This window comes from Bos grunniens, chromosome 29 (assembly GCF_055505025.1).
Source record: "Bos grunniens cultivar Pamir isolate PY7600 chromosome 29, Bosgru_T2T1.0, whole genome shotgun sequence".
NCBI classification, from domain to species: Eukaryota; Metazoa; Chordata; class Mammalia; order Artiodactyla; family Bovidae; genus Bos; species Bos grunniens.
Genome location: NC_141193.1, coordinates 4513374 through 4539045, shown reverse-complemented (window position 1 = coordinate 4539045; position 25672 = coordinate 4513374). Strand labels below are relative to the sequence as shown.

The window sequence follows — 25672 nt, the reverse complement described above, 5'->3', positions numbered from 1 at the left end:
CCTCCACTCTGTGGAGCCAATTTGGGGACCTGAAACCAGGCCCGGAGGAGTCTCTGCTGAGGCCCAGGAGGGTGCCGGCCCCCAGGAGGCCCCAGATCCGGTCCTGTGCCCCGCAAGCTGACAGCTGCCCCCAGGCTCTGTGCAGAACCTCCCGTTGGACGGGAAGTGTCTCGTTCCAGCTGGCACAGCCTTATCGAACAGTCAGGCTTTGTAAGTGTGGACAGCTGCGGTGAGGGGGACAGCTCTGGGCTGGGGGTGGGGGCCAGCGGAGGGGCTGGATTTGGGACGCTGAGAAGAGGGAGGCCAAAGCCAGCAGCATCTGCAGTGGGTGGTTCATGGAAGGGATCACGGTGATTTGATTCTGGTGGAGCTTCCTGGAAAGCTGACCCCTCAAAGAGGTGTCATATGTGAGGTCTCGTTGAGGAGGGACTGTGAGGAGAAGGGGAACGTGTGTGGGGAAGGGAGTGGGGGCCTGGGCCTCCCATCCAGACCTCCCAGGCCTGCCCTTGCCCTCTAAAGAGCCATCCTTCAATGGACAACACCGAGACAGCCACAAAACTAACCACTGTGGAGGAAAAGAAGGGTGTGGGGACTCTCTATACACAGCCATCCATCCACCCATCCACCCATCCATCCATTTATTTACCCACCCATCCATCAATCCACCCATCTCTATCCATCCATCCACCTATCCATCCATCCATCCATCCACCCATCCACACATTCATCCATCCATCTACCCATCCATCCATCCATCTACCCACCTATCCATCAATCCACCCATCTCTCTATCCATCCATCCACCTATCTATCCATCCATCCACCCATCTACCCACTCATCCACACACCCATCCATCCATCCACCCATCTTTTCACCCACTTACCCATCTCTCATCCATCCACCCACCCATCCAGCCAGCCAGTCAACATCCATAAAAATTGATACCCAGCTACCTCCTCTGTTAGCTTCCAGGGACCTAGAAAATGATCAGATTGTTCCTCTCCTGATAGCATTCCCAGTGTGTGTGAGGGGAATGGTGGTGAGGTCAAGGGAAACAGACAGAAGACAAATAAATGCCCGTGTTGCCTCATGGAAGTTCTGTAGCTGAGAAGGTATACTTTAGCTGTCAGGAAAACGTTCAATATTTGAGGAAGATCTGAAGAAGGAAGATCTGAAGAAGACATAGGCACAGACCTGCCAAGGTCCTGAAACAGAAGCAAAGTTAGGTCTGTCAAGAATGTTTTAAAAGCCGGTATGATTGGAGCAGACTAAGAATAATGAGGCTTATGACCTGAAAGGAGGGTGTGAAGCTAGGAGGGTCCAGTCGTGCAGAGTCTTGTAGGTGAGAACTGTGGATTTTGTTCTGAGCAGTATGTAAAACCAAGGGAGAGCGTTAGGAGGAGGAGGACTGGTCTGAGTGAATCTTTCAAAGGATGTCTTTGGCTCCCAGGTGGGGTATACAGAGTGACACGGGAGGAGAAACAAGGACAGGGGTGAGCAGATCACCATGGATGAGGCTACTCTGGAGACAGACCGATGAGGGCCGTGGAGACAGAGCTGGGAAGGCGGGGCAGGTTCAGGATGTACTTTGTAGGTACAGACAACAGACGTGGTTTGTGGATTGTCAGGAGGGAGAAGGCAAGTGGGGTGGTTCCCAGGTGTTTGGCCTGAGGACCTGGGAGGATGACGAATCCTTTTCAGAGACCAGGATGACTCTAAGAAACAGGGTTGAAGAACAGGCAGGCAGACACCTCACTTTAAACACGCAGGCTCTGGAGTCAGAGCACCCGGGGTTCATGACCCGGCCCTACTACTGTCCATGTGCTAGTCACTAAAGTCCTTTAGGCCTCTGTGTCCTCACCTGGAGAAGAGGGATGCTATGACAGTTAATGCAAGGTTCTTAGCTCAGTGCTGGTCCACGGTGAGCGTTCAGGTAAAGACTACTTTGAATCATTACTGGGCTGGGGGGTAGTTCTTTACCCCCGTCTCAGCAGCCCTGTTCCTATTTTTTTCGTTTGTTTCAACAAAAGAGCAGGTCCTGACAACTGTCCCCCACCCCTCATGTTCTGGAGCCTATGGGGATGGGGTGTCTCTGGGGAGACTGCTGGCTCCCAAGATCAAGCAAGATCACAGAGCGCTTTGAGCAAGAGTGGGAGGAAGCAGGAGAACTGGTCTGCTTGGTACCCAGCGAGGAGCCCCACTCAGAGCAGTTTTCCCAAAGCAACGCTTGTTGGCAGAATAGGATCCCCAAGGCCTCTCTCTGCTTCACAAGGATCTTGCAGTTAGTGGTTGGGCTTCGAAAGGTGCAAGGCTGGCTGAGGCTCTGCTTGAGGGGCGCAGGGTCCTCTGAGTTGTAGGGTTGAAAGGATGGGTGTTATCTGCAGTTACTTAAGCTCTCTAGGGGGCTTCCCTGGTAGCTCAGCTGATAAAGAATCCACCTGCAGTGCAGGAAACCCTGGTTCAATTCCTGGGTTGGGAAGATTCTCTGGAGAAGGGATAGGCTATCAATCAATAGGGATTGATTTCTATTGATCCTTGTTTTCTGTTCTTGGCTATGAGTCACACAGTTCTGCTTCTTTGCATATTTGGTAATTGTTGATTATATACTGGACATTGTGAATGATGTGTTGTAGAAATGCTGTTCCAGTATCTCCCTCTGAAAAGGGTTGATTCTTGTTCTAGCAGTCAGGTTAGTTACCAGTTAATCACTTGAGTATGTGTGGTCGTGGTTTAGTATTTGTTATGGTCAATGAAAGTGGACGGTATCTCCCAAACTTCCCTAACATGGTGAGAATCAAACTCCAAATTGCCAATTCTACTGAAGTTGGCTTTAAGCTTTGTTATGGAAGGTCTACAATTGGCTTTACTCCACTGTGTGGTCTTTATTACTAAGACGAAGCCTTTGTTGTGTTACGTTTGGATGGCCTAGTGTTAGTGAGGTTGTTCCACTTTTGAGCAAAAATCCGAGAGTTCCCTAGCATTGCTTGACATCTAGTATTTCTGTTCCACTTTCAAAACTTTAGGGATTGAGACCACCTGTTAAGCCTCAGGTGGTCTCGCCAGAACCCAGGGACCCTCACATGGACTTTCTCCCTTTCCCGCATGCAGCTTCCAGCCCTGAAGATCCTAGCTGCTTCAGTGACCCTGAAGCCCCATCTCTGCGCCCTCTGTTCAGTGGGCCCTCTGAGTTCTGCGTGGACACTCACAGGCTGCACTGTGGTCCAGGGAGTGGTCCAGGGAGTACCCCAGGTGCAGATCCAAGGAGCTAGCGGGCTCACCGCATGCTTTTTCTTCTCTTGGAGATCACAGTCTTGCCCTGCCTTTGATACTGTGTTGAAGATGGTGGCCTCGTGTATTCTGCGTAGTTTTATGGTTGGTTATAACAGAGGGGCTGATCCAGTTCCAGTTAACTGTGCTGTGACCGGAAATAAGGAACTCACCATCTTACCCCAAGCCTTCTTCCCTTACGTTGTCCATCTGAGGACACCCCACCCATTTCTCCAAAACAGAATCCTGGGAGTCATCTTGGCTGCTACCCACTTTATCACGCTCTTTGGGGACCCATCAACCCACATTGGCCTCTTTGGCAGTCACAGGAGCTCTTGGGTCAGATGAAATTTCCTTCTCTGATCCCGCTGCCCCAGTCTGTCCTCTCCGGCAGCACACCGAGAGCCTCCTCATCAGCCTTCTGACCTCCAGTCTTGCTCTGTTCTGATCTGCTCCCCACTGGGCAGCCAGAGGGGCCCTTCTCAACCTGATCATCGGGCCTCGACACTGCCTTATTAAAATCCTGCTGCTGCTGCCTCGGGGGACAACTCGAGATCTCTCTGTGTCCGTCTCCACGCCCCCTCTTATTGCCAGCTCCCCATATTCCTGCAAGTGGGCCTATTTGCAGCTCCCAGGTGCCGTCACCTCTTGTCTGAGGGCCCTCATGCGGTGGGTGAGCGGGATGCCGTGCTCTGGGTATTTTGTGTGGAAACTGTTCTGATCTTATCTCATCACCTCCTCAGGGTGACCTTCCCTAATCTTCCAAGCCTGAAAAAAAGAAAAATGAAAGTGTTAGTCACTCAGTCGCATCTGACTCTCTGCGACCCCGTGGACTACTTGGAGCCCGCCAGGCTCCTCTGTTCATGGGATTTTCCAGGCAAGAATACTGGGGTGGGTAGTAGCCATTCTCCAAGCCTTAGTTGGATGCTTTTTCTACGTATAAACACCACGCCTGCGTTTCCTCCATCATAGCAGGCTCTCAGACCCTTAGGAGCCGGAGGAATGGCAGGTCCACAGTGCCTCCCCAGAGCCTGGCTACCGGACATGCCCCGTCACCGTGTGATGAGGGATCAGTGCCCGGGGCTGCAGAGGGACCAGTGGGTGAAGGTGTTGGTGTGTCGCGATGCTGGAGGTGGAACCTGGGGTTTTCCCCAGAGGGAGGCAAACCCCAGAGAAGGGAAGGACATATGCACAGGCTGACCGTCCCTGGTGATGATTCTGGGGGTTCTGGTCCCTGATGGTCTCACAAGGAAAGAGACAGTGAGAGCTCCTTGCAGGACCAGTGGATGCACCAGAATGAGAAGGTATTGCGGACAGGGCTGTGTGTACACTTGGCTCCAGATGGGGCCTCCGGGGCTACCTGCCACCCCCAGAGGACCCCCGGGCACACCGGAGGACCCAGAGCTGAATGGATGTCCTGCCTGCTTCACAGACGGGGCACGCCCCTTGGCCAACTATCTCCCTTTCCCAGTCTGCTCCCCCACTTTTGGTAGGGAAACTCCAAGAGACACCTCTATTTCCTGTGACATTGCAATCTCTGGTCTCAGACACATCCCAAGAGTCCCCAAACCTAGGACATTTTCTCTGGATTTTAGGAGACACCATGGGTCCACAGGTTCATATGCTAACTTTGTCCCAGGGGCTCAGCCCAATGGACCCCTTTCCTGGGCTCTCATAGCCTCTGGCTCCCTACTGGCTTTGGCTCTGGGCAAGCTCTGGTTGCAGGTCAGAGGGGGAGGAGAGAGAAGTCTGCATGTCCACATCCAGCATCTCCCCTGGGGGGTCACCTTGGGCAGGCTGTGTCCTTGCCTTGAAGGGCTTGTCTCACCCTTCAGATCTCTCTCCAGGGTTTCTTTCCAGGCCCTGGCAATGGTCCTTTCCCCTCACTCCTTCAGCCTAAAGCTTCCCAGGGGGTGCAGTGGTAAAGAATCCGCCTGCCAGTGCAGGAGACAGACACAGGAGACCTAGGTTCGATCCCTGGATCAAGAAGATCCCCTGGAGGAGGGTGTGGCAACCCATCCCATTATTCTTGCCTGGAAAATTCCATGGACAGAGGAGCCTGGTGGGCTACAGCCCACGGGGTCATAGAAGAGTTGGACATGACTGAGCGTGCAGCCCTTCAGTCTAAGGGTGACTGCGGCCTGGGATGCGGTACACCGCCGACCTCGCGTGGGTCCCCTCCATCCTGCAGGATTCTCAGCTCGAGTCATCTCTTTCCTGGTAGGATCTGGACTGATACTCACTCCAACCCAGGCAGCCCAGGGGCTGCTCAGTGAGGGGGATATGGAGCATCCCTCAGCACCACCCATCCAGCCATCCTCCCCCTGAAGTCGGGCGAGAGCCACTGAGAGCCCATCTCAGAGCAGGTGGCAGAGCCAAAGGGCCAGCCTGGTGAGAGTGTAGGGCACTGACGTCTGTGGGCTCTGTGGCCACAGATTGGGGGCTGACTCCTGCCTCTTGCTGTTACCATGGAAGCTTAGGATGCACTGCTTCTTCTCTCTGAACCTCAGTTCCATCCCAAATTCCACACAGGAGTCATCTGGAGCCCGAAAGCACAGTCCCTAGGATCCACCCCAGCCACCAGCAGCCCCAGCACGGCTTATGAAGAGGGGCGTGCTCCCAGCTTCGCTGCCCGCTTGCTGGTGAACCGCTGCTGAGTCAACGAAGCAGGTTCCCAAAGTAGAAACCTTGTCAGATTCCAAAGAATGTCAGCCCCAGTGACTCACGTGTGTTGCTTCCTAAACACGCTCCCAGGGGGTTGGGATCAGCCCAGCCATCTCCGGAGAAGCATCCCAAGGCTCTGAGAGGAAAGCTGGGTTCTGGCCACGAAGGAGCTGGGCCCAGGCCTAGCTGCCAAGAAAGGAGCTCCCGCTAGGAAACTCTGAGTCAATCAACTTATCCTTTTGAATTTGGCTTCACAGCTCCTTGCTGTGCCTACAGCTGAGAACTATGGCTCTGGGAGGCATTGCCTGGTGGATGGTGTCTGGGAGGTTTGCATTTCTTGTGGTGACGGTGTTGTTGATGGCAGGGGTGGCGATCCTGGTGGTGGTGGGTCGTTTGTAATGGTGGTGGTGGGTGGAGCACAGGCTGAGGCTGAGAACAGAGAAACACAGGGAGCTCTGCCATCAGAGAACCTAGCTCTTGGTACCAGTCCTGGTACTTACCACCTAGTGAGCTGGACCGCTTCTCTGGTCTCTTTGAACCTCAGTTTCCCCATCAGTAAAGGGAGAATGGTCTGTCTGCCTTTCTGAACTGTTTGGAGATCAGAGTGACCAAGGCCTCTGAAGGCTCACAGTCACGTGGAAATCTTGGACGACACATGGCCATAAAGCTCTGAGCGTGTGCCCGCTGTGTAGATAAGCACTGGAATCTGTCGAATGTGGCTACGGTGCAATTTTTTTTCCCCCTGTGGAGCCGGATTCCCCTCCTTCTTTGGGCAGCATCACCCTTTTCCCTCTGGAGAATCTTGCACAATTTCTCTCCCTCATTGGAGAGGCTTGGAAGGACTGGGCAGTTTCAGTACCCCACTTCCCCTGGTCGCAGGGGTGGGCCTGTGGCCCAGGCTGGGCAAATCGAGTTCTTCCTGGGGCTTGTTAAGTGCAGCAGAGATGAGGAGAACTGAAAGTAGGAGACAGGGAGAACGGGAAGAGGAGAGAACCTTAGGAGCTTTGTTCAAGCACCTGGATCCAGCTGCACCTGAAGATAGCCCGATCCAGCCCTGAAATTCCAAGTTATATGAATCATGTAGCCACCCCCAGGAGTCTGTGCTGGGCACCTGGACTTTGCAAACCAAAGTGTCCTTCACTATAACTCTAACCTCCTCAGACTCCTAGAATCCAGAACCTTCCCAAGAAAGCAAAATTTATGACAGCCTGCCTTCCAAGTTTGACTCTCATCTTGCCAGACCCAAGTCTGGCTCCTTTTCTTCCTCTTTTCAGGGAACAGATTGGAACTGACCCAGCTTCCAAATATCAGGGGACAGAGGTTGAGACCTGTTGCCTCACCCCAGGGGCTACCTTTGTAGGGCAACTCTGTTATAAACTGTAAAATGCCATGACCACTTTTGCTGATTATATAAACAAAATGTTTCACCTAAACAACTCAAATAATACAGCAATGCACAAGTGGAAAAAGTTAAAAAACAAAAAGAACCACCTGATAGACGCCTCTGCCTCCAGAGATAACCCTGGGATGCCTGCAGACCTCTCTCTCCCCAGGGATGAACATTCCATTGCTTGCTGGTGGGTCAAATACTTGAAGTTCTGGAACTTTCTCCAGGTACCAGCACATCATGACAACTTCTGGACACTGAACACAGCTCCCGACTCTGTCAGAGTTGAACTGCTCAGCAGAATCGCACAGATGTGCTGTTCAGTCTCCGGGGATGTATATTTGGGTCATTGCCAGTTTTTGCTGCTTTATCACTGCACTGAACCTATGTAGATGCTCAGATTTCTCACATGTTTAAGCATTTCACCGGGGGGATTTCCTAGAAAGGGAGTTGCTGAGTCAAAGAATATGAATAAATGAAAGGCATTTGGTGCGTTCTGCCCAAAGGTTCCCAAGGAGTCAAGGGTCCACGGTGGAGGAAGGCGCTGAGCTCCACGTTCACAATGCTGGGGAAGGACTGATGCTGAAGCTGAAGCTCCAAACCTTTGGCCTCCTGATGTGAAGAGCCGACTCATTGGAAAAGACCCTGATGCTGGGAAAGATTGAGGGCAGGAGGAGAAGTGGGGCACAGAGGATGAGACGGTTAGATAGCATCACTGTCTCAATGGACATGAATTTGAGCAAACTCCGGGAGATGGTGGAGGACAGAGGAGCCCGGCATGCTGCAGCCCATGGGATAGCAAAGATGTGACATGACTTAGGGACTGAACAACGGCATCAGTAGAAAATTATTTTTGAGGTAGGAGAGAAAAGTTGGTGAGAAGGTCCCTCTTTTAAGAGCAGTGGCTTCCTCTGTGCTTAGTATGGGCTTCTGTGCTCTTGGGGAAGAGCAGGAGGCTGGAGGAGGCCGGGGAGCTGGCACTGTGTGCTGGCTCAGTGTGAATTTCCCGGTTGGCTTTACCGCAGGAAGCCCCCAGTCCTAGAAGCCCCCTCCTTCCCAAGCAGGCCAGGCCGGTTGGTCTCCTGCTCCCAGCTTCTGGGACCTGCTTCCCGAGCCCCGGAGTCTCCGCTGGGACGCTCTGTTGCCTGTCTCTGGGACAACGGGTCCTGCGGGTCCTCGCATGCTGGCTTCTGGGAAAAGTGAGTGCTGAGACGCTGCCAGGCCAAGTGTCCAGGCAGCCTTGGCCCCTGGCTACCAGGGGCTGGCAGCACAGACCGACCCTGGGTCCTCTGAATCCAGGAACCCGGGGGACTCTGTGCCTGGTCCCATGCAGAAGGTTCTTTGCTTTAGTCCAGACCCGGTGAGAGTACTAAGGCTGGATGCTGGCCGGTTCTCACCTCTCCCACCCCCACCCTGCCCAGAAAAGGAAAGAGCACAGAGGAGGGAAGTGACCTCACAAAAGGCACCCGGTGCCTAAGGGCCAAGCAGAGACTGGAGCCTCGAGCTCCCTACCGCGATTGTTGTTTCCTCTGCCCTGGGTACTCCAGCCTCACGCACTGCAGTGCTGGTCAACATCGTGACTGCAGCCTCGAAGATGTCCTGACCCAGCACCGCCCAGCAAAGCCCTTCCCGGATTCCTGACCCTCAGAGTGTTAGTCCCTTACTCATGTCCAGTTCTGTGTGACCCCATGGACTGTGGCCCACCAGGCTCCTCCGGTTGAGCTTCTTGGACCTGTAGGTTTATAGTTTTCCTCAAATTTAGAAACTTTTTATCCATTATTTCTTCAAATACTTTTATCTGCCTCACCTCCCTCTTCCAGGGATTCCAGTGAATTTGCCAGTCTTTTTTTGCTCCATGTTTCATTTTGAATAATTTCTATTTTTCTGAGCTCAAGTTTATTTCTCCCCCTTCTGCAATAATGTTTAATCTGCTATGATCCCATTTACTGTGTATTTGACCGGATGCATTATCATTTTCACCAGAAATTCAAATTGGATCTTTTTATATCTTTTATGTTTCTACTTAACATGTTCAACCTTTCCTCTCGCTTTTAAGAAAATAAACATTTAATTTGGGAATAATCTTAGATTTGCAGAATACATGCAAAGGTGTTACAGGGGCACCAAGGTTCAGCTCTTGGGATTTCCCTGGTGATCCGTCCAGTGGGTGAGACTCCACGCTTTCAGTGAAGAGAGGGCGTGCTGGATTCCTGGTCAGGGAACTAAGATTCCACAGGCCACCACGTGCAGCCCAAAACAGAAGTACGCCTCTCGCCCAGTGTTTGATTCCTGCTAATCTTCTCACCCACTCCAGTGTTCTTGCCTGGAGTATCCCAGGGATGGGGGAGCCTGGTGGGCTGCCGTCTATGGGGTCGCAGAGTCGGACACGACTGAAGTGACTTAGCATAGCACAATCTTCTTACATGGCGTTACCATGGTGCTGGAATATAGTTTTAATATCTGTTTTAATCTGTTATTAATCCTATCATCATTGTCATTTCTGGATCGGTTGGGTGGATAGATTTTTCTCCTCAATTTTGGTTGTATTTTCCTCTTGATTCACATGTTGATAATGTGGTTTTGTTGTTTTTTTTTTTTCCTTCTAACTTTATTGAGATATAATTGACATACAGCACTGTGAAAGTTTAAGGTATTCAGCATAATGATTTAACTTACATACATATTGAAATGATTATCACAATAAGTTTAGCTTCCCAGATGGAGCTAGTGGTAAAGAACCCCACTGCTGATGTAGGGGACAGAGAATGTGAGTTCAATCCCTGGGTTGGGAAGATCCCCTGGAGGAGGGCTTGGCAACCCGCTGTAGTATTCTTACCTGGAGAATCCCATGGATAGAGGAGCCTGGCAGGCTACAGTCTTAGGGTCACAAAGAGTCGGCCTCACTGAAGCGACTTAGTATGCATGCACACAGCACATAATGAAATGATTATCACAATAAGTTTAGCGAACATCCATCATCTTACATAGGTACTAAGTTAAAGAAATAGAAAAGCGTTTTCCCTTGTGATGAGAACTTGGATTTACCATCTTAAAACTTTATACAGTGGTGTTAGTTATATTTATCATATAAAATATCCCATGTCTATAGTTACGTTGTACATTACACGTCTCGTGCTTATTTATCTTATAACTTATATTTTATAACCACCTTCATCCAATTCCCCCTACCCCACCCCTGTGTCTGGTAACTACCAATCTGATCTGTTTTTCTATGAGGTGGTTCGTTTCTGAAGTATAATTGCCCTATATAATTCTATGTTAGTTGGGGCTTCCCTGTTAGCTCAGTGGTAAAGAATCCACCTGCTAAGGCAGACGATGCGGGTTTGGTCCCTGAGTTGGGAAGTATTCTTACCTGGAGAATCCCATGGACAGAAGAGCCTGGGGGGCTAGAGTCCACGGGGTCGCAAAGAGTCGGACCTGACTTGGTGATTAAACAGCAGCAACAGCTATGCTAGCTCCTGTTACACGGCATAGGGATTCATTTCTCCATACGTCTCAACGTGATGGCCATGATAAGTCTGGTTACTGGCCGTCACCATACAGAGATATAGCGTAGCTGTTAACTGTATTCCCCGCATGGCACGTTCCATACGCATGACTCATTCATTTTGCAACCAGAAGTCTGTCCCTCTCGATCTCGATGCCCTGTTTCTCTCCTCCCCCACATCCTTCCCTCTGGCAACCACCTGTTTGTTCTCTGTATCTATAGCTCTTCTTCTGGTCCGTATGTTTGTTCATCTGTCTTGTTGTTTAGCTTGCACATATAAATGAAATCATCCAGTATTTGTCTTTCTCTGTCTGGCTTATTTCACTTAGCATAATACCCTCTGGGCCCATACATGTTGTTACAAATGATGAGATTTCATTAGGTTTTATGGCTCAGTAATAGTCCATTATATATATATATATATATATATATATATATATCATATCTTTTATATATATACATACATAAGTCATCTTTATTTATTCATCTATTGATGAGACTTAGGTTGCTGCAGTATCTTGGCTATTGTAAATACTGCTGTAATGAACATTGGAATGCACATATCTCTTCAAATCAGCGTTTTTGTTTTCCTGGTAAATACCCAGGAGTGCAATTGCTGGATCAAATGATAATTCTGGCAGGTCAGGTCCCAGGGCTCTCTGGCTGCAGAGCCGTGGGGATCCCGGACCTGAGGCTGGCCTGCTGGGGAGTGGGGCCCAGGTGGTCCTGGAGCTGGTGACAGCCCGCTGTCCTAACCCGGCAGGTTATGGTACCCCAGGGGCTGTTGTCTGACAGCTGATGGGTGAAGCCAAAGTCCAGGGGATCCCAGGTCTGGTGCCTGCCCACTGGTGGGTGGAGTGCTGTCCCTGGGTCTCTGGCACTGGTGCTGGCTCCCTGGTATGCTGGAGGACAGGGCCAGGTCCCTGGGGGTGGCTGTGGGCTCAGGGTTTCTTAAGGCAGCTGGGCTGCTGGTGGGTGGGGCTGTGCCCTGCCTGACTAGGTGTTTGGCCTGAGGGGTCCCAGTCCTGGTGTCAACAGACTGGTAGGTGGAATGATCCCGGTGCTAATTGGCTAGAGGGAAGATTCCAGCATGGCGCTTGCCAGCATCAGCATCCACGTGGTAGACAGAGCTCCCCAGATGGCTGCCTCCAGTGCCTGTGTCCCCAGGGGGAGCAGCAGTTGCCTCCTGCCTTCCTGGGAGGCCACGTAAAAAGCACTGAACACAAACCTTTGCTACTGTAGCCCTTGAGATGGAGGGACTGGGCGTGGTTCGTTACCGTGACAAAGGTTCTGGGAAACATGGCTTTCACGGGCTGGGTTACCACTGGGGTTAAGGCTTGTTCATTCTACCCACTCCCAGGAATCTAGCCCTGGCCAAGCCCACTGACAGAGCATCTGGATCTGGACACACCTGTCAGTTATACTAACTAGTCTGGGGCCAAGAGGGAAGACAAACACCAATGCCTCAGACTTTTAAAAATCATCAGCTTCGTGTGTGTGCTGAGTTGCTTTAGTCGTGTCTGACTCTGCAACCCCACAGACTGTAGCCTGCCAGGCTCCTCTGTCCATGGGATTCTCTAGGCAAGAATACTGGAGTGGGTTGCCATGCCCTCCTCCAGGGGATCTTCTCCTCCCAGGGATGGAACCAGCATCTCTTAAATCTCCTGCACTGGCAGGTGTGTTCTAGTGCTGCCTGGGAAGCCCCATAATCAGCTTTATGGAGGTTTAATTCACACACAATGAAATAGGCCAGTTCAGTTCAATGAATGAGTGGATACATGCACACAGCTGGGCAATCGTCACCTTTATCAGAATACAGAGTGCTTCTAGAAAGTACTCTCGTGCCTCTTTGCAATCAGTTGGCCCTTCCCATCTACAGGTGACAACTCATCTACCGTCTCGTGCTACAGCTTTTATCTGCCAGGTCTGGATCCCACCCCAGGAGAACCGTGTGTGGCAGGCACTCTTCTGGGTCCATCTTTCTTTTGCTCAGCAGGGCAGTAATGAGGTTTTAGGAGCCTGTGTGTGTCTGAACTTTGTTCCTTTCACTGTGAACGTGGCTGGATTGCTTATCATTCACATGGTCATGAGAGGCGGGCTGCCCCACTTCCTGCCGCTGTGAACTCGGTGTGGGAGGCTCTCAAGGATGTAGGTGTCTTTTCCCCTGGGTGAATCTCTGGGAGTGGGGCAACTGTGCTGTGTAGTAACAGGGTATTTAATTTGCAAGAAACTGCCAAAGTTCCAGACATTTGCAGTTTCCACCAGAAAGGCTTTTCCTTCTGTTAGCCAGTTCTTCCTTGGATGTCTGAGTGAGCATCTTCATATGAAAGAAAAAGAAACTGCCAAATTCTTCAAGTGGAAGGGCAACTGGACTTGCCCCCACACCAGTGTGAGGATTCCAGATGTCCTGTGCGCTGGCTGGCGCGTGGTGACGCCCGTCTAACACAAACCATCTTAGTGGGTGTGGCATCACCTCACTGCCCTTTCAGTCCGCATTCCCGTGATCACTAACGGTGGTGAGCAGCATTTCACCTATTTATTGGCCAGTTAGATGTCTCCTTTGGGGAGTGTAAGTTCGTATCCTGTGCCCACATTTTTATTGGGTTGTTTATTTTATGATTGAGTTTAAGAGTCCTGTATGTCTTCTGAATAAAACTCCTTTCGTCAAGAGATGCCGTGTGAGTCTTCTCTCTTCATCTGTGATCTGCCTTTCAGATTTCTTTACCATCTTTTTTCTTTTTTTGAAGTCCAGAATATTTTAACTTTGATGAAATAAATTCATCAAGTTTCTGTTTTCATAGTTAGTGCCTTAGTGCCCTTGTGATGATTTTATTGGCTCATGAGTCATCAAGTGGTTCATTTTAATTGACTGCTTTCTACTTGACTATGGGTCACATTTTCCTGTTTTTTTTTTTCATATCTGCTAATTTTTTATTGCTAACTAGACTTTATGAGGGATATATCCTGCGGACAGTCTCTCCTCTTTAATCCCTCTGAGGATGTTGGTATTTATTTATGTGGGGAATGTTGGTATTTATTCTGGTGAGTAACTCCATTTCTTTCTGCTCCCCTGAACTTGTACCTCCTTGATGTCGCACAGCATTAGTGGGTATTAGGGAATCCAAGTGTTACCACACCCCACTAACTTGGGGAGGTTCCCTTCCCATACCATCTCAGCTGGATCCTATGAGAGCTTGTCTGTTCCAGGAGATTCTAAAGTGGGTCTTGCCTCAAGATGGCATCCTTACTCCTAAGGCAAGTCTTCCTGGTACCCAGATGGCATCCTTACTCCTAAGGCAAGTCTTCCTGGTCCCCAGATGCGTGTCTGGGGAAAAAGTGATGCTCTATCCCCGGCTGGATCACATATCCCAGCAATGCTCAACCTCTAGAATCACATCCCACCTCCAATTTGGGGACCTCCCTTGGGTGCCTGGCCCACAGCTTCCAGAAGCATCAGTGTCCTGGGCTCTGATCTCTGCTCAGTGGGCCCAGCATGCTCCGAGGACCCCCACCTACTTGCTGCTAACCCAGCAGACCTTCCTTGTGGCTCCTTTCTGAGCCTCCTTCTCTGAGGACCGTGGTCACATGTGGCTGCGTATCCGGCATTGGTCAAGAGCTGCCTCAACTGCACTGTCCAAATGTAATGGCCATCCCTGGGGGGAGGGTCAGCCCAGGACCAAGAACGCCAACAGAGCTGGAAGCAGAATTTGCCTCAAGATTTTGTCTTCTACTGTTTATTTATTTGGTTGCCCAGGTCTCGGTTGCGGCATGCAGGATCTGCAGCATGTGAGCTCTTAGTTTCAGCATATGAGAGTCCCTGACCAGGGATTGCACCCAGGCCCCTGCGCTGGGAGTACAGTCTTAGCCCCTGGACTACCAGGGGAGTTCTTGCCCTGAGTTTCTTCAATAGACTCACTAGACGTTATCCAGAAACGCTGAGCCAAAGGCAGACATCCCTGGACAGAAAAGTCCCCGGCGGGCAACAGGCAAGAGCGTGGGTCCCCCAGGTTGGGGAGGAGCCAGACCAGGCACCAGGTGCTGGGAGTGTCACGACAGGCGAGAGACCATGGAGGGTGGGCTTCACGAATCAGACCTCCCTCAGGGCGGAATTGTGCCTCCCGACTTCATACGGTGGAGCCCTAACCTTAAATATTTCAAGTAAAAAGTGGAAGTGTTAATTGCTCAGTCGTGTCCAACTCTTAGGGAACCTGTGCAGCCCACCAGGCTCCTCTGTCCATGGGATTCTCCAGGCAGGAATAATGGAGTGGGTTGCCGTCTCCTGTGGCGCACACGCAGACCCAGTTTCACAGAAGGGAGGCTGGTTCCCTGTCCACTGGAGCCACCGTGCCGGAGATCCACAGGGCTGGGCCTCATGCTGCGGGGCTGAGCCCTGGGGAGGCCAGGGCTGTGGGCCCTGCTGTGGGGCTGGGTGGAGATCCGCAGGCCCCTTTGAAGACGCCGCCCTCATTCTGGGCTAAGCTTAACAGGGAAAATTCCACCTAACGACCAGCCCCACCTGACACATTGCATTTGGGTTTAATAAGAACTGTTTCTCTCTTGGAGGTGGGATGAAACGTGGCCAGCCAAAGAATTTTAATCACTTGCATAAACAGCACACAGTCTGCAATTTTTCCTCGGCCACCTTTATGTATTTATTTGACGTTCACCTTGGATGAGGCATGGGAGTCTGGTGTGTGGACACAGCTCGCCGGCCCTCGGGTCTCTGCAGGTTGGCCCTGGATGAGGGCCAGAGGCACCCGCTGATGACCCAGAGCCGAGTGGCCCCCGGGGCCTTGTGTGGACCAGCCTGGCACCCGAGAGTGGAGGGGCCCAGTGCCAGGCTTGGTGCTGGCTGGCACTCCATCTTCAGACCTCACGGCAGCCCTGGGCTTAGGGGCCACGATCATCCTAGTTATAGGCGAGGAAATTGAAGCTTTGGGAGGTTCTGTACCCTGCCGAATTCATGCAACTTCTACGCTGGGCCCACCCCAAGGCCCGGGCCACCTCCAAACTCTGGGGTGGTTTCCCGGGCAACCCCATGTCTGTGCCATGGGAAAAGGCAGAGGGCCAGCCAGCTGTGATCAGCGGGCCAGCCCTGTGGGGGGTACATCAGCCCTCAGACCTGGGCAAGTGGGCCCCGCCCCACACCCTGTACTGAGAACCCGGGCCTTCTGGGCATGACCTAAGTCTCCTCCGGCGGGTCACCTGGGCTGAACCACACGACCCCCAGCCCCTCCTTCTCCCCTCCAGGGATTTGCTACTCTCCCCGTACCTCCTCACGCCTGCAGTGTAGACCCGTGAATGGTGACCTCCAAAATGCCACGTCCAGGGATGCCCCTGGGGGACCAGGGGTTAAGACTTTGCCTTCCAGGGCAGAGGGTGAGGGTTGGGGAGTTAAGATCCCATATGCCTCCTGGACAGAAATCCAAAACATAAAACAGAAACAACACAATATTGTAACAAATTCAATAAAGACTTTAAATATGGTCCACCTTCAGAAGTAAGTCAGAGAAGGAGACATATCGTATGACATCCCTTATATGCAGAATCTAAAAAGAAATGATACAAATGAACTTGCAAAACAGAAAGTGTTAGTCACTGAGTTGTGTCGGACTCTTTGTGACCCCGTGGACTGCAGCCCGCCAGGATCCTCTGTCCGTGGGACTCTCCAGGCAAGAACACTGGAGTGGGTAGTCATTCTCTGCTCCAGGGATTGAACCCAAATCTCCTGCATAGCAGGTGGATTCTTTACTGTCGGAGCTACCAGGGAAGCCCTACAAAACAAAAAGAAACTCAAAGACTTAGAAAACAAACTTATGGTTGCTGGGGGGAAGGGATAGTTAGGGAGTTGGAGAGGTCATGTACATACTGCTAAATTTAAAATGGATAACCAACAAGGACCTATTGTATAGCACATGGAACTCTACTCAATATTGTGTGCTGGCCTGGATGGGAGGAGGGCTTGGGGAGAATGGATGTATGTATATATGTGGCTGAGTGCCTTCACTGTTCAGCTGAGACGACCATCATCAGTTCAGGTCAGTTCAGTCGCTCAGTGGTGTCTGACTCTTTGCGACCCCCTGGACTGAAGCACAACAGGCTTCCCTGTCCATCACCAAATCCCGGAGTTCACTCAAACTCACGTCCATTGAGTCGGTGATGCCATCCAGCCATCTCATCCTCTGTTGTCCCCTTCTCCTCCTGCCTTCAATCTTTCCCAGCATCAGGGTCTTTTCAAATGAGTTAGTTCTTCACATCAGGTGGCCCAAGTATTGGAGTTTCAGCTTCAGCATCAGTCCTTCCAAAGAATACCGAGGACTGATCTCCTTTAGGATGGACTGGTTGGATCTCCTTGCAGTCCAAGGGACTCTCAAGAGTCTTCTCCAGCACCACAGTTGAAAACATCAATTCTTTGGCACTCAGCTTTCTTTACAGTCCAACTCTCGTATCCATACATGACTACTGGAAAAACCATAACTTTGACTAGATGGACCTTTGTCGGCAAAGTAATGTCTCTGCCTTTCAATATGCTGTTTAGGTTGGTGATAGCTTTTCTTCCAAGGAGCAAGCATCTTTAAATTTCATGGCTGCAGTCACCAACTGCAGTGACTATCATGGCATTGTTAATCGGCTATACCCCAATAGAAAATAAAAAGCTTAAAAAAATGCTTGAGACACAATTACTAACAAAAATAAGGAACTGGGATACAAAAAAAAATAACAACAAAAAATAAATTAAAAGATAAAGCTGTGCCTACATCTTTATCCGCATACCTGTGAGTATGACCTTATTGGGGAAAGGGCTTTTGGGGATATGATTAAGTGAAGGGTCTTGAGATAAGGTCACCCTGAATTAGCCTAAGTCCAAACAAGGGTCCTTCTAAGAGGAGGCAGAGAGAGACTGTATAGACAGAGAGGAGGAGGCCACGTGGTGACAAAGACAGAGGCTGGAGGGACGCGGCCACAGCCCAGGGAAGCCTGGAGCCCTGGAAGCTGGAAGAGACAGGAAGCACTCTCCCCCAGAGCCCTAGGAGGAAGCAAGGTCCCACCCACACCTCGATTTTGGACTTCTGGCCTCCAGATTGTGAGAGAAGACATTCCTATTGTTAAAATCACCCAGTCTAAGGTCATTTGTTATGGAAAGTGACACGGAAGTGTTAGGCACTCAGTCGTGTCTAACTCTTTGCAACCCCATGGACGGTAGCCCACCAGGCTCCTCTGTCCGTGGGATTCTCCAGGCAAGTGTACTGGAGTGGGTTGCCATTTCCTTCTCAGGGATCTTCCTGACCCAGGGATTGAATGCAGGTCTCCTGCATTGTAGGCAGATTCCTATGTGGGGTCAATTGGATGCTGTGACGACATATGGGGTCTTCTGGTGTGGTCACCCACAGCCCTGGGTCCTGGGGATGGGGAGTGCAGCTTGAAAAGCCAGTGGCTCCAGCTGGCTGGCCTGGGGTTTCTCTTGTGGGACAAGCAGGCCTGGATCAGAGCAATTGTGCCATGCTAATTTGAGGTGACATAGTTTGTTGCCCTGCAAAAATGTACATTCCCTTAAGGTCCTGCCCACTGTGGGGGCAACCCTGTGCCAGGCCCTTCAATACTCTCTTACTGAAGGTACATTTTGCTCCATGAACCTTTGGTATCTCATTGTACCAGCCAGGTAATGCGGTGCAGTGGGGACTTGAGGCTGGGGTCTCCCTCGAGACAGCTTGGGCGCAAAGAAAGGCCTTATACCAAGCTGCCCCCTGCTCCCCTCGGCTGGGGGAGGGGCGAGGCTGGAGCAGGAGGGCACAGGGCTGCCTGGCTCCCACGCTGCAGACAGTAGGGACCCCTTATACCCCCGCCGGCCCACATCGGGAGAAGACATCGTCTCCAGAACCCCACAATCCACACACCCTCTGCCATCTCGGCCTGCTTGATCACCCCAAACCCTACCAGTCACCCATCCCAGGAAGTGTTCCCCAAGCAGACCTTGAGAAGGGGGTCCTGTGGGAGGGGTTTATTAGGAAGTGACCCTGGGCAGCAGGGCAGAGGGAGCAGGGAGCCTGGGAGGGGCGATGTTATTCAGAGTCCTGAAAGGGATGCTGAGACATGGGGGTCACACCTATCAAGGGCAAGGGGCTTGCACACCTGTACCCTTCCTGAACTGTCCCTCACTCTTCCCCCGCTGACAATTCCCAAAGGAGTCCCCTAAGTGGGTACCTGTACCAGCAGCTGGAGTGTGGTCCCCTGACCAGAGAACACAGGAGCTGCCATGGGACACAGGAGTCAGAGAAGGACAGAGGCCATGTGGCCACTCTGCCCTCCCTGCAGGTCTCCATGCCCACCAGTCTGCCTGACCCCAGGGGATAAGGACCCCAGACCTCAGGCCATGCGGTGCCCACCTCACTTATGGCAGAACCCAATCTGGAGGAGGGTATGGGGAGGAAATGGAGGCTTAGTAAAGTCCAGGGGGCTGCCCGGGGCCCCCAACCAGCATGGAGTGCAACAGGACTCAAACCCAGCTCTCTAGGGCTCCTTCCCACCATGGCAGGTGGTGCCTGCCCCCTCGGGAAGCACCTATAGGACCCGAGAAATTGGGGGCTGCCTCTCCATTTTACAGTCAACTTCTGTCCCATGGCTCGAGAGTCAGGGCTCAGCGCCCTGCCCGCACAGCACAGCACTCAGCCCCTAGGCTCCACGGCCCTCCTGCCCACCCCAGAGAGCCTGGCAGGGGGAAGTGGGTCAGGGCAGCCACAGGGAGAGCTGGGGAAGCCTGAGGGCTCGTTTCCAGGAACCCAGAACCCAGGCCCGTCTATCTGGCAGTGGCCTCGAGCCAGCGTCGCTGCTAAACATAGGTCTGTATGATCACCTTCCAGCTCCAGAAGGTAAAATAACAGCCACTTGGGGTTTCCCAAGACCTCCCTGGGGGCGCAGGACAAACTCGCTAAAATCCACAGGCTACAGAGATCCCGGCACACTCCAGGTCCGGGCAGGGAGGCGTGGAGGAGCAGCATGGCCAGGTCCACCCGCTCATTCATTCATTCAATCACTCATTCATCCATCCATCCCTCAGGCACTCACACAACAATACTCACTGAGCACAGGTGGGTCCTGGCTCTTCATGCAGATCTGGATTAGCGCAGACACTAAGGTGGGTGGGTGGGGAGTTTTCCAGAGGTGAGAACCAGACTTGTGTCCTTTACTGGGGGCTGATCTGGCCTGGGGTTCCTGGAAATGCCTCCTGATGAAAGAGTAAGGTGGAGAAGTACAGTGAGAAAGGAGAAGAAAGATCTAGAAGGACTGTGATGAGCCAAATTGTATCCCCCTCCTAAATTCCCCCACTCCTCACTCAGAATGGGACCTTATTTGGAGACAGAGTCTTTGTAGATGTTGGTTAGTTACTAAACTGTGTCTGATTCTTTGTGACCCCAAGGTCTATAGGACACCAGACTTCCCTGTCCTTCACTATCTCCTGGAGCTTGCTCAAATTCATGTCTATCGAGTCAGTGATGCTGTCTAACCATCTCATCCTCTGCCACATCCTTCTCCTCCTGCCCTCAGTCTTTCCCAGCATCAGGGTCTTTTCCAGTGAGTTGGTTCTTCACATCAGGTGGCCAAAGTATTGGAGCTTCAGCTTCAGTATCAGTTTTTTCAGTGGATATTCAGGATTGATTACCTTTAGGATTGACTGATTTAATCTCTTTGCAGTCCAAGGGACTCTCAAGAGTCTTTTCCAACACCACAATTTGAACGCATCAATTCTCAGCCTTCTTTATGGTCCAACTCTCACATTCATACATGACTACTAGAAAAACATAGCTTTGACTAGATGGACCAGATGTAATCTGGTTAAAATGAGGTTCTTAGGGTTGGCTCTGATCCAACAGGTGTGTGTGCTCAGCTATTCAGTTGCTTCCAACTCTTTTAGACCGCATGAGATTATCCAGGCAAGAATACTGGAGTGGGCTGCCATTTCCTCCTTTAGAGTATCTTCCTGACCGAGGGATCAAATCTGCATCTCCTGCATTGGCAGGCAGATTCTTTAACACTGAGTCCACCTGGGAGGCAGTTAGACAGAGACATCCAGAGGGAAGACTCTGTGAAGATATCCAAGGATGGAGATCTGAGAAAGAAGAGGCCCTGCTGACTCCTGGATCTTGGACTTCCAGCCTCCAGAACCAAGATAACACATCCCTGTGGTTTTAGCCACATAGTCTGTGAGACTTGTTATGATGGAAGCCCTACCACACTAATACCCTAGATGTTCCATGTGTTCTAATGAGAAGCGCCTGGAGAGGGGAAAGGACACAGCCTTTCTGAGGAAATTGAAGTCCCCCACCCCCAGTGAGACCAGTGGGCTTCCTGGGTGGTGCAGTGATAAAGAACCTGCCTGCCAATGCAGGAGATGCAAGAGACGTGGGGTCAATCCCTGGGTAGGGCAGATCCCCTGGAGTAGGAAATGGCAGCCCTCTCCAGTATTCTTGCCTGGAGAATCTCATGGAAAGAGGAGCCTGGGGCTACAGTCCATGGAGTCACAAAGAGTCAGACACGCCTGAGAGACTGAGCACAGGAGCACAGTGACAAGAGTGAGTGTGGATTTCATCCCAAATGTAATAGAAGGCCTCTCCTAGTTTGCTGAAATTGTTTCATTAAGAATGGGTATAAAATTTGATGCAATATTTTCTCTGTATTTATTTTAAAGTTCATGAAGTTAAACTCTATTTAGTTAATATTTCAAGTTATATTGATTGATTTTCAAATGTTTAGCCAAGCTTACACCCTACTTAGACCTAATATGTTATTATTTTTATGTATTGTGAGATTTGACTAGGTAATATTTTTAAAGGATTTTTCTGTCTATGTTTATGAAGGATGTTGGGCCACAATTTTCTTTTAATTTAAGATCTTTTTCAGGTTTTTTTAAATATATCTTTTTCATTTTTTTAATATTAGGATTCTGCTGGCCTTAAAATGAGTTAGCAATGTTTCCTTCATTTTCAAAAAAAAAATTGTAATATATAACCTAACTCTACACCTAAAGCAACTAGAAAAGGAAAAAATGAAGAACCCCAGGGTTAGTAGAAGGAAAGAAATCTTAAAAATTAGGGCAGAAATAAATGCAAAAGAAACAAAAGAGACTATAGCAAAATTTAACAAAGCCAAAAACTGGTTCTTTGAGAAGATAAATAAAATTGACAAACCATTAGCCAGACTCATCAAGAAACAAAGGGAGAAAAATAAAATCAACAAAATTAGAAATGAAAATGGAGAGATCACAACAGACAACACAGAATTATAAAGGATCATAAGAGACTACTATCAGCAACTATATGCCAATAAAATGGACAACTTGGAAGAAATGGACAAATTCTTAGAAAAGTACAACTTTCCAAAACTGAACTAGGAAGAAATAGAAAATCTTAACAGACCCATCACAAGCACAGAAATCGAAACTGTAATCAGAAATCTTCCAGCAAACAATAAGCCCAGGACCGGATGGCTTCACAGCTGAATTCTACCAAAAATTTAGAGAAGAGCTAACACCTATCCTACTCAAACTCTTCCAGAAAATTGCATAGGAAGGTAAACTTCCAAACTCATTCTATGAGGCCACCATCACCCTAATACCAAAGCCAGACAAAGATGCCACAAAAAAAGAAAACTACAGGCCGATATCACTGATGAACATAGATGCAAAAATCCTTAACAAAATTCTAGCAATCAGAATCCAACAACACATTAAAAAGATCATACATCATGACCAAGTGGGCTTTATCCCAGGGATGCAAGGATTCTTCAATATCCGCAAATCAATCAATGTAATACACCACTTTAACAAATTGAAAAATAAAACCCATATGATTATCTCAATAGATGCAGAGAAAGCCTTTGACAAAATTCAACATCCATTTATGATAAAAACCCTCCAGAAAGCAGGAATAGAAGGAACACACCTCAACATAATAAAAGATATATATGACAAACCCACAGCAAACATTATCCTCAATGGTGAAAAAAATGAAAGCATTTCCCCTAAGGTCAGGAACAAGACAAGGAACAAGACAGGAACTAGACTCTCACCACTACTATTCAACATAGTTTTGGAAGTTCTGGCCACAGCAATCAGAGCAGAAAAAGAAATAAAAGGAATCCAGATTGGAAAAGAAGATGTAAAACTCTCACTGTTTGCAGATGACATGATCCTCTACATAGAAAACCCTAAAGACTCCACCAGAAAATTACTAGAGCTAATCAATAAATATAGTAAAGTTGCAGGGTATAAAATCAACACAGAGAAATCCCTTGCATTTCTATACACTAACAATGAGAAAGAGAAATTAAGGAAATAATTCCATTCACCATTGCAACAAAAAGAATAAAATATTCTTTAGGAATATATCTACCTAAAGAAACAAAAGACCTATATATAGAAAACTATAAAACACTGGTGAAAGAAATCAAAGAGGACACAAATAGATGGAGAAATATACCGTGTTCATGGATCAGAAGAACCAATATAGTGAAAATGAGTATATTACCCAAAGCAATCTATAGATTCAATGCAATCCCTATCAAGCTACCAATGGTATTTTTCACAGAGCTAGAACAAATAATTTCACAATTCGTATGGAAATAAAAAAAACCTCAAATAGCCAAAGCAATCTTGAGAAAGAAGAATGGAACTGGAGGAATCAACCTGCCTGACTTCAGTCTCTACTACAAAGCCACAGTCATCAAGACTGTATGGTACTGGCACAAAGACAGAAATATAGATCAATGGAACAAAATAGAAAGCCCAGAGATAAATCCATGCACCTACGAACACCTTATCTTCGACAAAGGAGGCAAGAATATACAATGGGTTAAAGAAAATCTCTTTAACAAGTGGTGCTGGGAAAACTGGTCAACCACTTGTAAAACAATGAAACTAGATCGCTTTCTAACACCATACACAAAAATAAACTCAAAATGGATTAAAGATCTAAATGTAAGACCAGAAACTATAAAACTCCTAGAGGAAAACATAGACAAAACACTCTCCTACATAAACCACAGCAGGATCCTCTATGACCCACTTCCCAGAATATTGGAAATAAAAGCAAAAATAAACAAATTGGACCTAATTAAAATTAAAAGCTTCTGCACAACAAAGGAAACTATAAGCAAGGTGAAAAGACAGCCTTCAGAATGGGAGAAAATAATAGCAAAAGAAGCAAAGGACAAAGAATTAATCTCAAAAATATACAAGCAACTCCTGTAGCTCAATTCCAGAAAAATAATGACCCAATCAAAAAGTGGGCCAAAGAACTAAACAGACGTTTCTCCAAAGAAGACATACATATGGCTAACAAACACATGAAAAGATGCTCAACATCACTCATTATCAGAGAAATGCAAATCAAAACCACAATGAGGTACCATTTCACGCCAGTCAAAATAGCTGCTATCCAAAAGTCTACAAGCAATAAATGCTGGAGAGGGTGTGGAGAAAAGGGAACCCTCTTACACTGTTGGTGGGAATGCAAACTAGTACAGCCACTATGGAGAACAGTGTGGAGATTACTTAAAAAACTGGAAATAGAACTGCCATTCAGTTCAGTTCAGTTCAGTTGCTCAGTCATGTCCTACTCTTTGTGACCCCATGAATCACAGCACTTCAGGCCTCCCTGTCCATTACTAACTCTGTGATGCCATCCAGCCATCTCATCCTCTGTTGTCTCCTTCTCCTCCTGCCCCCAATCCCTCCCAGCATCAGAGTCTTTTCCAATGAGTCAACTCTTCACATCAGGTGGCCAAAGTATTGGAGTTTCAGCTTTAGCATCAGTCTTTCCAATGAACACCCAGGACTGATCTCCTTTAGGATGACTGGTTGGATCTCCTTAGGGTCCAAAGGACTCTCAAGAGTCTTACCCAACACCACAGTTCAAAAGCATCAATTCTTTGGCACTCAGCTTTCTTCACAGTTCAACTCTCACATCCATACATGACCACTGGAAAAAACCATAGCCTTGACTAGATGGACCTTTGTTGGCAAAGTAATGTCTCTGCTTTTTAATATGCTATTTAGGTTGGTCATAACTTTCCTTCCAAGGAGTAAGTGTCTTTGAATTTCATGGCTGCAATCACCATCTGCAGCGATTTTGGAGACCAAAAGAATAAAGTCTGACACTGTTTCCACTGTTTCCCCATCTATTTCCCATGAAGTGATGGGACCAGATGCCATGATCTTGGTTTTTTGAATGTTGAGCTTTAAGCCAACTTTTCACTCTCCACTTTCACTTTCATCAGGAGGCTTTTTAGTTCCTCTTCACTTTCTGCCATAAGGGTGGTGTCATCTGCATATCTGAGGTTATTGATATTTCTCCTGGCAATCTTGATTCCAGCTTGTGCTTCTTCCAGCCCAGCGTTTCTCATGATGTACTCTGCATAGAAGTTAAATAAGCAGGGTGACAGTATACAGCCTTGACGTACTCCTTTTCCTATTTGGAACCAGTCTGTTGTTCCATGTCCAGTTCTAACTGTTGCTTCTTGACCTGCATATAGGTTTCTCAAGAGGCAGATCAGGTGGTCTGGTATTCCCATCACTTTCAGAATTTTCCACAGTTTGTTGTGATCCACACAGTCAAAGGCTTTGGCATAGTCAATAAAGCAGAAATAGATGTTTTTCTGGAACTCTCTTGCTTTTTCCATGATGCAGTGGATGTTGGCAATTTGATCTCTGGTTCTTCTGCCTTTTCTAAAATCAGCTTGAACATCTGGAAGTTCACGGTTCACGTATTGCTGAAGCCTGGCTTGGAGAATTTTGAGCATTACTTTACTAGCCATATGACCCAGTAATCCAACTGCTGGGCATACACACAGA

General features: G+C 49.0%; 1 long non-coding RNA gene across 16 annotated transcripts in view; it reads left to right on the top strand.

Annotated features, from left to right (window-relative positions):
• Window positions 1-25672, top strand: part of LOC147341735 (uncharacterized) — a 61343-nt gene that overhangs the window by 16623 nt on the left and 19048 nt on the right. For 10 of the 16 annotated variants that reach the window (XR_015157715.1, XR_015157717.1, XR_015157720.1 and 7 more), the window contains one exon: window positions 7826-9401. The exons of the other annotated variants lie outside the window; for them this stretch is intronic. This is a non-coding gene — a long non-coding RNA (uncharacterized LOC147341735). Of the gene's footprint in view, window positions 1-7825; window positions 9402-25672 lie in introns of those variants that run through there. 16 annotated transcript variants of the gene reach the window in all.